Genomic DNA, 15891 nt, shown 5'->3' on the forward strand with positions numbered 1-15891 from the left:
AAGTAAGATAAGACGATAATAAAATGGACTGTTAATATTAAAATGAACCGAGTCATATATTATGACTAAATGTGTCATAGAAAAGCAATATCTGAGTAGGGTATCTTCGATGAAGTGGGTCAAGGTCAAGATCAAGTCTCATTAGCAGCCAACCTTGCAACATATAGAGTTTGTAATTGAGGCCAGGAGGACACCTGGTGTCAACCTACCACAGTCATGTACAAACCTCTAGACTCAACGTAAACAATGAAGTATCGTTGTCCAATACCACATAGTGTTAAGTAGGTCTTATATTATGTGTTGGACACGATGAGGATTATTCGACATGTTAAAGCCGCCCAAGTTGTAACATTTTCTAAAACTGTTTTGTGAGTTAAGATTACTTCTTCGTAATATTGTACAATCTGAATAGTATTGAATCAATCTAGGTAAATATATTTGTGTAGCAGTTCACACACAATGGTGTAATATATATAATCAAATTGATTTTAGGGGTTCGCAACCAAAACTCACTGAATCAAGATTCAAATTCAACTTATTACTATACTACTCATAGATAAAAAGAGACCTCTAATGAACAATGTCTAATTATTGTAATTTTAACACATACATACATACATACATACATACATACATACATACATACATACATACATACATAGTGGATTAAGATCACTAATGAAAGGGGGGTTGATTTTAAAATGTGCTTGGAACGTAATTAAGGGTTAGAGGTCATGAATATTTCGTTCAGATGGATGTAACGTCACTATTACTTGGTTCTGACAGGGGTGAAGTCCCGGGGTGAAGTGTCAAGATTGTTTGTACTTTGATACTGAAGGGGTGAAAGGTAACCGTTTTGATAGTTTGGTATTGAAGGGGTGATCATTCACAATTATTTTCGGCCTCAGGTTCTGAAGGTTTAGAGAAAACGTTGCGTTTGTTTGGATTTTGGAAACCGATGGGGTGAGCAAATTACTTGTATTTGATTTTAAGTGGTGTACTATCAATCTTTGTTTGTTTAGTACTGGAACGTGAAGTGAATATTTGCTTCAAATCGATCACGAGATTATAAGAGATTTGTCTAATAAGAACGGTGACTTTGCTGTTCTTTCACAGCTGTAGGAGACCACAGAGAGTGAGAGCACGTATTAATAATGAAAACAGGAGTCACCTGAGCCAACAAATGACGATTTGCACAAATCTCACGCTTACATAATTGACAGGGTGTCAGCAAACAAAACACATTAGGTCACATCAGTAAAACATAGCAATCCATCTGAAAAAATTTGCATTAATCTGATTTCCACCTGAAGTGTCACCTACCATGACTGCCGTCACAGAAAACGTCAATTGAAAAATAAATAAATTATATGTACCTACATATTATACAGTGCATGCTTTGTGTGGTTATGACATTCTGTAACCATTGCAACTTTTATCCATGGTTAGCTAGCTAGTGTATCGAAGTTCGCTGCCTGGTGCACGAATAATGGTAATGATTGAAAGATTATTATACAGACAGACAGACAGACAGGCAGGCAGGGAGGCAGGCAGACAGACAAACAGACAGACAGACAGACAGACAGACAGACAGACAGACAGACAGACAGACAGACAGACAGATATTAGATAGATAGACAGACAGACAGACATACATACAGACGGACGGACAGACAGACAAACAGATAGGCACTCAGACAGGCAGCCAAGTAGACAGAGAGACAAACAGACAGACAACATCATAAATTGAATGATTGATTGATAGACATTAGATAGTTAGTGATATGGAAGTCATTCTAAATAGTCTACGAAAGTTAAAATGCTTTAGATATAGAGATTGATTTACGGAGAGTTCTGATAATCAACATCGATTTCTTAGGAGTTTATGGCAGCTGTGACCGTACTAACAATTCACATTAGTCGCTTTTCAAAAAAACTCCAACCAGGTTAAACTAACTATGGTTCAAATTAAGAATGATACACATGGTAGACAATATTGTCTGTGGTATCTTGCACTTTAAACTCATTCAGTTCATAAACTCTCCTTGTCGTCCAAGAAGTACAGTGTTTTCATCATCTGCCCTTTCAATTTCCATAACATCAAATTCGCATGCACAACATCGAGAAGTCGTTAATAAGTTTGTAAGACGTCTTGCATATCTATATCATCTGTTTTGTCGTATGTATGTATGTATGTATGTATGTATGTATGTATGTATGTATGTATGTATGTATGTATGTATGTATATGTGTGTGTGTGTATGTATGTATGTATGTATGTATGTATGTATGTATGTATGTATGTATGTGTGTGTGTATGTAGGTGTGTCCGTGGTATGTCTGTGTGTGTGCTCGTGACTGTTTCTTTGTATATCCTTGTTCGAGTAAACTGTCTCTGTCTGTCTACCTGTTTTTCTGTGTGTGTGTGTGTCTGTCTGTCTGTCTGTCTGTCTGTATGTCTGTCTGTCTGTCTGTCTGTCTGTCTGTCTGTCTGTCTGTATGTATGTATGTATGTATGTATGTATGTATGTATGTATGTATGTATGTATGTATGTATGTATGTATGTATGTCTGTCTGCATGTCTGTCTGTATGTCGGTATGTGTATGTATGTGTATACGTGTGTATATGTATGTGTGTGTGCCCATATCTGTGTTTCTCTGTGTATCCCAGCTTGCGTATTCTGTGTATGTGTCTGTATGTGCATGTGTATATGTTCATCGATGTGCGCAGTTCTTTATCGCGTACAGACGTGTGTCCTATATACTGTGTTTCTATATTATGTATACCCACCTAGACTGTTTACACGTGTAAATCAACCAATGTAAGTATTCCATCATGTATTTTAATTACAGCCATATTACAACTTATTGGAAATTGTTCGTCGCAAAGCATTAAAAAAACTACACCTTTCATTCGCCTTCCATCGACAAAATACCAGTAAAAGGTCCCCGTGTTAGCTCTGCAATACCTGTATTCACTACGACAAGGATGCAATTACTAACTGAAAATAAACGCATTTGAGTGGAACTACCTGCGACGCTCACACATTGTGTTTCTTGAAAGACCCTCAGCAGTCGAAGACTTTGCATTTACATCTTTGACAGCGTGTGTCAAGTTCTAATCAAAGCAGTACACGGCATGGTCATTAGAATGGTTTATTCAATTGATAAATGTATATAGAAGTAGTTCGAAATACCTAGATTGCTATTTGCCGTAATCTTACGGTTGGACTATTCATTTGAGCAGAAACACACACGCTCTAGGTGGTAACTTTGATGACGGGGTGACGTTGAATATAAATGCATTTTTCCCAACATCTCGATACAAGAACGTTTTTGCACACCATCTGCAAAATACATACTCTAAACGTTTGACAATAACCTATTTTGAAAAGCTTCAATTCTGAGCGTATTGCTTTACTAAGTCAAACTATTTTAATTACGCTACATAATATGAATAATATTCCATGGTCGTATGTATGGCAGCTGTCACCTCAAAGATATGTCCATCTAGGAACGTGTATTGTCGGAAGTTTATTCAAACACACGTGTCAGCCATCATCGTAATATTTCTCTGGTCTGCGTTATTATATATATATGGTATTTATTTACAATTTGTTAGACTTTCGACCGGTATGTATTAAGCGAAATAACTTACATGTATGTCTAAGTTGTCACATTCTAACTAACTTTGACTATAGGTGGGTAAATGTACTTTCACCTCAGACTATATTACTATATGTTGCAATTTAAATATCAAAGATAACTGCAATGTTTTATTTTTAGTAGTTTTTTCCGTCCGTCCGTCCGTCCGTCCGTCTGTCTATCTGTGTGTCTGTCTGTATGTATGTATGTATGTATGTATGTATGTATGTATGTATGTATGTATGTATGTATGTATGTATGTATATGTCTGTCTGTCTGTCTGTCTGTCTGTCTGTCTGTCTGTCTGTCCGTCCGTCCGTCTGTCTGTCTGTCCTATCTCCACTTTCTCGCCTTTCAACAAGAAAAATACATGTAAGTAAGCCTAGCATAGATATTAACTTAGTAATTGGCCTGGAGATAATGTTTCTACCAAATCAACTTTATTTGAAGTAGTGTCAATACGTGACTGGGTAGATATTTTCAAACCAGAGAAGAAGGAAACAATTTTCAAACTCTTCACGACGATCGATGGGTAATTAGATTAATGTCTATTTTGTACACCTTTTAGCCAAAAAAGCACTTTCAAGTAGAAATAATCGAACGCTTCTGGGGGAGTCATTTTGTTTTGAATGTCAGTTGATAGTCGTCATTTTTTCCGTCTTTGTGGGAAATGTCGGTTAGATCAGAAGAAATGTAATTACTAAGATGATTACTAGAGATAATACACAGGGTTTTTAAAAAGCAACCGGTGAGTTGAGTGTTAGTTGGTGTTCATCCTCGTTCCCGGACCCATTATTCCTATAGTTATAAGAACCACACCATTATATTTCTAACTGTATAATTCATCCGCAGTGCGCCTTCAATCACAGGAAATAATTTGGAATCGGTAACTCAGCACAATGGTGAATACATCTACGAATAAAACTACTTTCGTGAGAAATAAATGCGTGTAATTATGCAAATGAACAATATATTCGCTTGCAATAAGTTGCTTCTCACTAAAAATTATAAATGTGTTGGTTGTGGAAAGGTTACTTGGTGTTTGTTTTCAAATGTTATTTTTTCATCTTGTTATTGTTTTTATTTACATTTATGATATTGTTTATGTTATGTTTCAATACAGTCTCCTCATACTTCCCAGATATAGTGACGTCAAAGTGTATTTTTCAATCTACATACAATACGTATCGTAGTAATGTATTTCTTCGTGACTGCATATTGCCCTCCTTTTTTCCTTTCTTTTAGATGTTCTTATGTAAATGTACGAGTTCATTCAAGACCATACCTTCCCTAGGAAACGACCATTACCCGATAAAATGGCAATTTCTCTTGATTTAACGACTGGGATATGTGAGCAAAAAATGTGACCTTAATGTTAATAGTGGTTTGAGGTGTGATTCAACATACAAACAAATCCTATAATAATTCGGTTATTGTAACAGAAACACATCATCGCGAGTCCCTGGGTTGTATTTGGGTCATAACATACAGTACATTTCATGTAAGTCTTCACTGTTCTGTTTGATAAAACCATACAGAAACCAGTACAAAACTGCACATGCTACACTGTGAGATAACAATATTTCAATTTCTTGCTACATTTTGTCTAAATGAAATGAACTATTTAAATGTACTGTAACTAGATGCAGACAGACTGGCGCCAAGGTTTCAATGTCTGCATTTGGTACCTACATGGTGGCATGTTAGTTTAGGCAAAATGTTGCAAAAACCTTCATACATTCAATCTTGGTATCTTAAAGTGTAGCATGTGGAGTTTCTTTTTCTTTTTCTTTTTTTTTTTTTCTTTTTTTTTTTTTTGGGGGGGGGGGGGGGGGTTGCTGCATGGTTTTACCAAACACAGCCAATGAACGCTGACATGACATGGGTTATATAATGCATACATTAAGCGTTCTGGAAGGTCATGTTTCTTCAAGTTTGAGAAGTTTACTTTTGTTTGAACTTAATCACGGATGACTTTTGTGGCTTTAAAACGAGATATAAGTTTAAAGTGTGCAAATAAAAGCACACAATGAAATGAGCTAAACTTAACGTGTTCGCAACCATCGTTATTTGAAAGAATCGTACACAGTTTGCAGTGCAACCAAGAGACGGTGACAAGTGAACAAGTTGTTGTTGTTGTTGTTGTTGTTGTTGTTGTTGTTGTTGTTGTTGTTGTTTTACATCGCGAATTTTTTTCGTTTCATGACTCCTGAGCATAATCAAAATGTTCAGTAGACAATTTGAACTTAACCAGAATCTGTTTCTCGAGAGAGGGCGCTCGAACTGACGAACATATTTGCTTACCAAATGACCAGCACTGAACTAAGCATGAACCGGCGCGATGCTAAATAATGGTGGGTTTTTTTTATGAAAGTCTTCTGGCTGTAAAGTGGGTATGTTTATTGTGTGTTTTTCTGAATCATTAAAGTGGCACATGCATTATTCAAGCGAAACATAACACCTTATCGAGGCATATGGCTTTTGTAATCAATAGTAACATTACAATTTGACAAGTGTCTTGAGCATTGTTAGAACTGCTGTTCATTCCATAGTAGAGTGTTCCTGTACATTTGTGATACGTATAATAAATTACGTCATTGGATCATTTGTAAGTTATATCCTAATACCAGGTTTGAGTTCATTCAATTGTAAGTGATGGTTAAGTATACATACGTAGGTAAAATACTGGCAATACCTTTTAATATGCAGGCGGGAATAACATATACACTCAGTTTGTATCCCTTTAGGCGAGGTCACACTCAGTTAGTTGTTTTGTCATATATCTGTCCTCATTTTCACGTGTGTTAAGTTGTGTAATTTTCATTCCACAGGACATAACATTCGTTTAACTATAAAAAGTACAGAGAATATAAAAACCAAATGTATAATCCTGAATATTATAGACTTATTTGAGTTAAGGTTAGGTACGCCGAATTCCGTCGCGCATACGTTTGTGCGCAATAAAACCCCCTAGACTGACAAAAATATACGTGTGCGTCGGCCATTTTTTAGTTCTGCAGACGATCGATCGATGGTACCAAATTGTCTAAGATGTTAAAATCCGGTAGTGGCAAATTTTTGAAACGGACTGAATTGTCACGTTGTCTAAAGGTAATAGAAGCAACAGTGAAAAGGTGGCGTGTACAATCAGTAAATGGGGAATATCCAAACCGTCCGTTGGACTCGATTGCAAGTTCAACTATTAATGATGTTACGAATGCTGATAGTAAAGAGACGAGCAGACAACAACGACACCAAGGATGTCCCTTGGAATGAAGGTGTAAGAGTCGTCAATCTTGGAGTACTTGCTCGAGAGTTAGATTCGTGTGAAGTATGTCTTAACCACCTCCGTCTCATCAAGTGTACTGGCGAAACTGAGTACGGGGGAGGCAGTGTTTTACATGTTGAATGTGACAACTGCGGTGCCAGAAATAACGTGTACACAAACAAAACCCATCGAAATGACGGACAGAAGCGTGGAATGGCAGCCTTCGATAGTCAACACTAAAATAGCAACAGGTATGTGACATCGTTGATTTTGATGAAAATAAGATGTAACTACAATCGTTGTAATGGTGCATATGTATGCCATGGAGATCTGACCTCTATTTTCGGGTAAATACTAGTTACAGATTAGGAAATGAATCACATTCTTTCCACCTACATGTACTGTCTAATGCTATTATTTTGGTTACTATTTCACATACTTGTATCTAGTTATCTCTCTGACTAATTGGGACTATGTTGATATATTTCTTTTATAAATGCTTGGAATATCTGTAAATATATAATAATATAACCCTTTGTGATTTAAATATAGATTTCCATTTACAAAATCATACCGTTTCAGTTTGATACATGATCAAATTTAAAAATAAAGTTCATTTTAGTGAAGTAACTACTTGTTCTCAAGTGTATATATAGATTGTAAGTATTCTCCTTTTTATCACCCCAAGGTATGATCAATGCAGGTATTGGTGAAACACATGTCAATACCAATTTTTCTTTGATGTCGCTACCAACAATGCACAACCGAACACTGAAACGTAAAAAGAAATTAGCTGGGGAAGCTATTACCCATGTAGCAAAATCATCCTGCCAGCAAGCTCTTAGAGATGAAGTGATGTCCTCAAAGAAACCAAGGTATGTTATTGAAATGTCACAAAAACAAACACATACACACATGAACCAACCAAACTGATCAAGCTGTTAGACATACAATGTAGCAGTAAAAAAATACTTCATAGTTCATATCATAAATGAGCAATTAAGTAATAGAAAGTTCACTTTTTTAGAATTACTGTAATCATCGTTTCAATTGTCACAGTGAGCCTTATTGTCAAAGTACAATGTATAATACAATTGTATAAATACACGTATGATATCAGTAGGTTTAAACTGTTCTCAGATATTGAATACAGTGGAGTCGATTATGGCTAGAAATAAAGTAAAACATTTTGCCCACTTATTTGCTTGGTTGTAATATGTCACCATATTTACTTCTCTCTTTCTTAGGATTGATGTATCACATGATGGGGGATGGCAAAAAAGAGGCAGTGGACGAGATTATAAAAGTTTATCCGGTGAGTACATTTTGTATTTCATATGTGCATGTACATTTAGATTAGAAATGTACCAGGGCTCGAAATATAATTTTTTTTCCATGTGCACGGTGTGCACCTTCACTTTGAAATTTACCTGCACACAATGTGCACACTATATCCATTATGTATGGAAGTTCATCATCATTATCATCCCAGGCTGTCTCCTGTAGTTGTGGTCTAGGTCCATATGGCCTTGTTTTAGGTCGTCTGGATTTACCATCGTTTAACCACAGTACAATTGCATTGTCTGGATCAAATGTCTCTGTGGTGTCATTACTTGAAGAATATTGACTGTCATCAATGATGTTAGAGTTTCTGGTTTTAGACAATTTCTCCAGTCATTCTCAGTGTTTTTGCTAAGGTTTGGGAACCCCGGTAACAGAAAGGGGGAAAGAGGTAAAACTGGTAGTGCTTCCCATGCAATGTATCTTAGTTTAGGTGGGGAACCCCGGTAAAATGATGTGGGAACCCCGGTAATTTTTACCTACTTACCGCCCTTAAATAAAACACTGATTCTTAATGGCTGACATAAGGGAAAACCCCTTTCACATAGCTGAGCATCAGCTTTAATAAGTGGTTTGAATGTGACAAACTTATATGTAGGTCTTCCATTCTTGATGTAAATTTTAACATATACTATCTCTTCATCAGTAACACTAGTGTCAGTATTTCCATCTGACAATATGGCAAAAAACTCAGAATCATTTATTTCTTTTACTAGTTCTAACCGTTTACTTTCGTAAATGTAATCGATGAAACACCTTGCCTGCTTATCACTTATATAAGTTTCTGTGACGGGTACTTTATTAATGGCTGCTAACAACTGAATTTGTCCGGGGAAATCGGTGAATGGACGACCAGCTTTCGCCAAGTAGAATGCAATACGAAACAAAACTCTCATCTGCTCAATTTCTGTTCTCTCCATGCGGATTATACATCGTTTAATCGGTCGATCATTTGGTGTACTTGCCATTGCTTGCTTCGAAGCGGTAGCTTGTACAATGTACATGGTTATCCGTTATTTCATGACTTGTTATTATGTGCAAACGAAACGATCTGCAGCCAGGACTACAAAACTTGTTTGGCTTCGTACTTATATCAAACTGTTGACAAACGCTGCAAAACATACATTTTTTTTCTTCATCTAAAACTAGCCATGGTTTATCTTTTTGCCAAGATTTTTGAAACCGATAGACCTTTTTTTCTTTAGTGGTCGTTGTCCAGTGTCATCATTTATTTTATCACTCACGTTACCACTTTCTTGCGATGTCGACGGCAAGTTCACATCCGTTGGGACGGCTGTACTCATCATAGAAATCACTTCATTATTACTACTAGTACCCGTACTTGAACCGCCTTTTTCGGGACACTTCCTCAATCGAATTTCGTCAGATGATCGCTTGATGCCAAGGTCGAGAAGGGTCCGCTGTTTTGACATTGTTTTGACATTTCCAAAAATAAACACATTTACATGTGACCGTTTAACATATTTTTGACAAAAGAACACGAAGTGAACGTAATTAGCCGATCGCTAGATCGTGGGGGTCCTATCAGTGATTGATCAAGTATGTGTAATGTATACCATATACGCACGAGTCGAAAATATCTTGCATTTTACGTTATTTCAAGTCTCGAGAGGTAATGAGGTTTCATGCATTTACGACAAGGCGATCGATCGACCGATATCGATATAATCATTTTATTACATGTGTACTATCAAAATCCAAAGTTTGTTCATCTAAAGCACTTATTTAGAGATATTTGTTGTCAATCTGAAGAAATGTATGAGGTTGTTTCCACAATAGCCAACATGCACGTCATGCACCTTTGTTTTGAAATCTAGCTGCACTGGGCAAAATTAACGTGCATAGTAGCACGGTGCACCCGGGTATTTCGAGCCCTGATGTACAAAATAATATGTCAGTCAATTGTATCTTTCAATTGGACAAATACTTTGCTATTGTTAGGATGAGTTTACTCTCATAAAGGATACAAAATCTGGCTGCATGGGACATTAAATTATCTTCGTCATAAAACCAACTTTATTTGCAACACTGCTACCAATACTTACCTTCCAAAATCATTGTACATGTGTTTATGTATCTCTAAAGGTCATGGAACACTCTTAGGCAGGGAAACAGGCAAAGTGTTAGTGTATAGCACAAGGTGTAAGTGATGTAGAGTTTGTGAGTCAGCAAGGGATGGAGAGAAAGTCAGACAGCATAATTGTCATAGAAACTGGTCAGGAAGTGCGAAGGCAAGGGAAGCTAGTATAGCTGTTGAAACTGTTGAAGAAGTAGAAGAAGTAGTGAAAATAGACAGTGTAACAATGGATGATGACTACACTACAATAGCTAAATTGCATGCTGAAGTCAGGCCAGATATAGAGAAAAATAAAGACAATAATCATACCAAGAAGGGATTTGCTAACAAACTCTATAAACTGAAAGAACAAAAAGGATATTGTCAGTTGTCAACAAAAGTCATTAACTACCTACAGAAATGTTTTAACTATGCTGTGACTCAAAATCATGGGTTGAAAAAGAATCTCCAGGCAATAATGCCTCATTCCTTTGGAGACAACATGAAGTGTGATAGGAAATGGTGTAGATATCTAACAGATCCAAATAGCTACAAACATAAAGGTCTTCCATATGGTAAGGATTTGAGTGGTAGTGACCTCAGAGAAGACCTAGAGAAAGTCATGAATACCTACTTAGCCACCGCAAAGGAACTAGCTAGGATAGGGTCATCCCAAGGGAATGAAAGTATGAATATGGTCATTGCGTCAAAGGCACCAAAGGCAAAGCACTACAGTGGTTCTACCAGCTTCAACTACCGGGTTGCTGCTGCTGTGGCACAGAAGAACTTAGGGCATACATATGTTAGTCAGGTTTGTAATGTCAGTCAGGGTTGTAGCAGCATCATTATACAGGATATCAAAAAAGGCTTTTACCTTTGAGGTATCAAGTCTAGATAAAGTTGATTATTATTGTTATTATGATGATCAACATGACCAAAGTTCATATTCATTTTATGGTATAGCTCTTTACATCTAATCTATTCTCAGTTAAACAATCTTTTTCCATATTCCTATAAATACTTGTACAGTAGGGGGGGGGGGGGGTTATGACATCGCAACATATATTGCATACACTGTATTGATAAATCCATTTTCCAGAATCGATGGTATAATCTGATGTATATTTATACAAATTTGCCTCTCATTAGTGATGAATTACTTAAACCAATGTCCTGCCTCTTTTTTATTTCAATAATGGTTTTGAAGTTGCAAATTGTTTATTAACAACAATGTACTCTTTTCAGGACCGCAAAGAGAATATGCTGTCACCCAGTAGAAGTTGTGAAATTTATGGTAGTATGCTTGATAAGAAGACAAAGAAAGTCACAGAAAAGAAAAGGACAAAGAAGGAAAGCTGCAAAGAATAAAGGTGTGTATCAATTAAAAAATCACCAAAAAAACAGGTCATGTGCAGAACCTGTGACATTTCTTTGGTACAGGTCTGTGTTTGCAAACCTGGCATGGTCAGGGTTGTGCTGTAACAGAGTTTTGGTCACATACATGTCTGTCAACAGAAGTGTGGCTACATTACTTAAGGTACACTGCTGGCACACTGATGTTTATACAGGCATGTCACAGGGTCTGTATTTCTACATGTATCAGTACCTGTGTGTACATGACTACATTGCTGTAGGTACACTGCTGATACAGTGATGTGTAAACAGGCATGTCACAGGATCTGTCTTTCTACATGTATCAGCACCAGTGTGTACATGACTGTATACATTATTGTAGGTATACAGGTGTGTCAAAGGTCTGATTCTATCCTGATGGCATGTTTGTATATGCTCTTGAAACATTTCTTCACACTGTTTTTGAGATATTCCCAGAAATTCTATACCTGTACCAACAGACCGCTTTCATGCATGTGTATACAGTCCCATAATCTAATTTAAAGATTTTTTAAAAAACATCTCTGCCTGCACATAAGCATGTACATGCATCCCTTTTTCATCCAGCTTAATTTTATATTACTCTATTTTGTTGAAGCACAAGGAGAAAAGGGCAAAAAGCATTGCTGCCACAGAGGTCAGAGAAGGTGTTACATACCAGCAAGATATTGGGCTTTCAGAATCATGCCAAAATGAAGAAATTCCTGAACCAATAAAACCACCTACACAAGTACCAATTGATTTATCTTTGATATTGAATCCACTTCTGCATGTAAGTATACTATAACTGCATGAGTAAATAGTATTTATATTACAGTTATATGGTAACACATGATAGCAAGGGTAATATCATGATTTATGGCATGCCCAAGGGATAGTGGTCATGACAGTAATATTGATGATGCCTGAATGTAAGGAGAGTGTATCATCAATATCACTGTTATGACTGCTAGTCCAAAGATGGGCAATGAATTGTGATATTGCCCTTGATTTAATGTATTGTTTTATTACACTGAACAGACTTTGTAAAAACTGAGTCAAAGTTGGGATGCCAAAGTTGAATTGACTATTGCCACTGAAAAAGTACCATTTGAAATGTAAGTATAACCAAATACAGAGTTTGTAAATTGATAAGTTTAGAGTACAGTAAGTGACTACCCTAATTAATTTTACTGGTGTTTTTTTGTATACGCTGATTGACAAAATGCGTTTCAGAAATTATGTGTACTATACAACCATTTGTTACATGTAGGTACAAAATTGAATTCACAAATCAGATGTTTTATTTGACACCAAAGCACAACATCACTCACACAATATATAAATTCAGATTGTGTCCCTTTAGTTTAACTAACGAATATTGGGAATAATCAAATCAATCCATACTTATCTATGTCAGATTTACTCATATATTTCTACACATTCAAAAGTAACTTTTTCCGAGCATGTGTATCAAACGTGTGCTGTAATTATTAGTCCCCGCCGGACGAAGTCCGGGACGGGGACTTATGGATTGGGTCCCGTCTGTCCGTGCGTGCGTGCGTGCGTCCGCAGCTTTTCTTGGAGATGCCTGGACCGATTTTTTTCAAACTTGGTACAGGGGCAACATACAATGGCATACATATGCACGTCAATTTGTTTCATGATACGATCCAATATGGCCACCTAGCAGCCATTTTGTTTGCAAATTTTCCCTGTCTAAAGCCATAACACAGACATGCTTGAACAGATCTCATTCAAAGTTGGCATTAGGACAGTGTTCTATGGCATATATGTGCATATTCATTGTTGTCATGATACGATCCAATATGGCCGCCTGGCAGCCATTTTGTTTGTGAAGTTTCATGTCCAAAGCCATAACTCAGACATGCTTGAACAGATCTCATTCAAAGTTGGTATTAGGGCAGTGTTCTATGACATACATGTGCATATCCATTTTCATTGTGATACGATCCAATATGGCTGCCTGGCAGCCATTTTGTTTGCAAATTTTCCATGTCCAAAGCCATAACTCAGACATGCTTGAACAGATCTCATTCAAAGTTGGCATTAGGACAGTGTTCTATGACATACATGTGCATTTTCATTGTTGTTGTGATACGATCCAATATGGCCGCCTGGCAGCCATTTTGTTTTCGATTTTTCCATGTCCAAAGCCATAACTCAGACATGCTTGAACAGATCTCATTCAAAGTTGGCATTAGGACAGTGTTCTATGACAAACATGTGCATATCCATTTTCGTCGTGATACGATCCAATATGGCTGCCTGGCAGCCATTTTGTTTGTGAATTTTTCATGTCCAAAGCCATAACTCAGACATGCTTGAACAGATCTCATTCAAATTTGGTATTAGGACAGTGTTCTATGACATACATGTGCATATTCATTGTTGTTGTGATACGATCCAATATGGCTGCCTGGCAGCCATTTTGTTTGTGAATTTTGCATGTCCAAAGCCATAACTCAGACATGCTTGAACAGATCACATTCAAAGTTGGTATTAGGACAGTGTTCTATGACATACATGTGCATATCCATTTTCATCGTGATATAATCCCCCATACTCGACCAATCCTTTATTGTTGTAGGCATGTTCTATGTCCAACAAGCAGACACAACATATCTAAGTCTGTTTGATTTAGGTTAACAAGTGTTGTTGCGTAATCAGAGTAGTGATAATTCCTTAAAACCCAATCATAGCGGGGACTATGTCATTCACAATGACTTGTTATGGAACTAATGTGGTGTTCATTGTATTGCAGATTCAACTGCTGAAATAACCCAGCTTTCAGCACCAGTTTGAGGAGTACATCCTACCCAGGCAACCTATATCTCAGATTGCATCAGAGAAGACTCACCTCATGATTGTAGGAGGAAAACTGTGCTACAACGGCCAACCAGTACAGTATGTACCAAAAGAGCCTTGTCTGACAAAGTTCTTAGCTTTTTTGAAGAATGTTCATAATCCCATCTTAGTTAGTCATAATTGTCGTTCATTTTATTGTTGTTATTTAATTAAATCTTTACAGGATACCTCTTTACTTGACCAATTTCTCACAACTGTGGCAGGTTTTGTTGATAGCTTACCTTTATTTAAATCTATTTTACCAGGTAGAAATTCTTACTCACAAGAGAGTCTTGCTAACGATTATGTAGTTCAGATATATGATGCACATAATGCCACAGCTGATGTTATCATGCTACAGAGGTTGATTGAAACATGTAATGTATCACTGTCAACTTTGTTAGAAAACAGTTTTACATCACACTGGATAGTTCAACACCAGTACTACAAACATCAACAGTTGTGTAACTACACTACCCTAGTTAGTCTTGTTGATAACAAAGTGCTTAGCAAATATATGGCTCAGAAAGTAGCAGGGTCTGGTTTGTGTTATCAACATCTTCATTTAGCATATCAGAGAGATGGTTTCAATAGTTTAAGGGATTTATTTTCTGAAGAAAGTGTTGGTACAGTAAGAGTTACCAAGTCTGACCGCATCATAAACAATGTTTGTAACTTTTTTAATAGTCTAACATGAGATATGTAATAAGAATATTGTTCATTTTCATTTTTTTCAGGTAATAGTGAACAAGTTTGCATGATCGTTTGTCATATAAAAGGGCATAGATACTTTACTAACTATGTCAACTAAATTTTGAAATGTTTTAAAAATCAATTATAATAGAAGAACAGTATGTTGAAAGAGATTGCAAATTCTTGACACTCTGTAATGTACTTTTGTGTAGCCTGCTAGAAACCATACATACGTAATGTGTATAGACATATTGGTAGAGAGATATATATTAGTATTATTTGTAATAAAAAGTCAGATTGTTCTCTCAGGAATGTTCTGTGTTTGTGAGTGAGTGATGTGTGTAGAAGTGTGAGGATATGGGAGCTGAAAACAGTTGCAATCATGGGAGTATTTGCACATATATGGAGCATGCGTTGAAACATTCATAGAATCCCTGCTGAGTCATCAGTCATCAAATTTGATGTTAGGTGACCTAAAATCAAACTTAATTGTCATGTATGACAGAAATTTAAAACTGACATAGAGCAAATGATTTGCTTGGGGCAATCTATAATTGAATTTTATTTGCTCATAAATTATCGTCGTTTACATGTCTGTCATCGCGGTTATACCGCCCTAGAACGAGG

The 15891-nt window shown here is 36.6% G+C and overlaps 1 protein-coding gene and 1 long non-coding RNA gene across 2 annotated transcripts in view; one reads left to right on the plus strand and one right to left on the minus strand.

Annotated features, from left to right (window-relative positions):
- LOC144452842 (neuronal acetylcholine receptor subunit beta-4-like) overlaps nt 1-15891 on the minus strand; it is a 106543-nt gene that overhangs the window by 81156 nt on the left and 9496 nt on the right. The gene's annotated exons all lie outside the window — the stretch shown is intronic.
- LOC144452624 (uncharacterized) lies at nt 11585-14622 on the plus strand. Its single transcript, XR_013482364.1, has 3 exons — nt 11585-11702; nt 12323-12496; nt 14489-14622. It is a non-coding gene; the product is annotated as an uncharacterized LOC144452624 (long non-coding RNA).

Source organism: Glandiceps talaboti, chromosome 23 (genome assembly GCF_964340395.1).
Source record: "Glandiceps talaboti chromosome 23, keGlaTala1.1, whole genome shotgun sequence".
Taxonomy (NCBI): domain Eukaryota; kingdom Metazoa; phylum Hemichordata; class Enteropneusta; family Spengelidae; genus Glandiceps; species Glandiceps talaboti.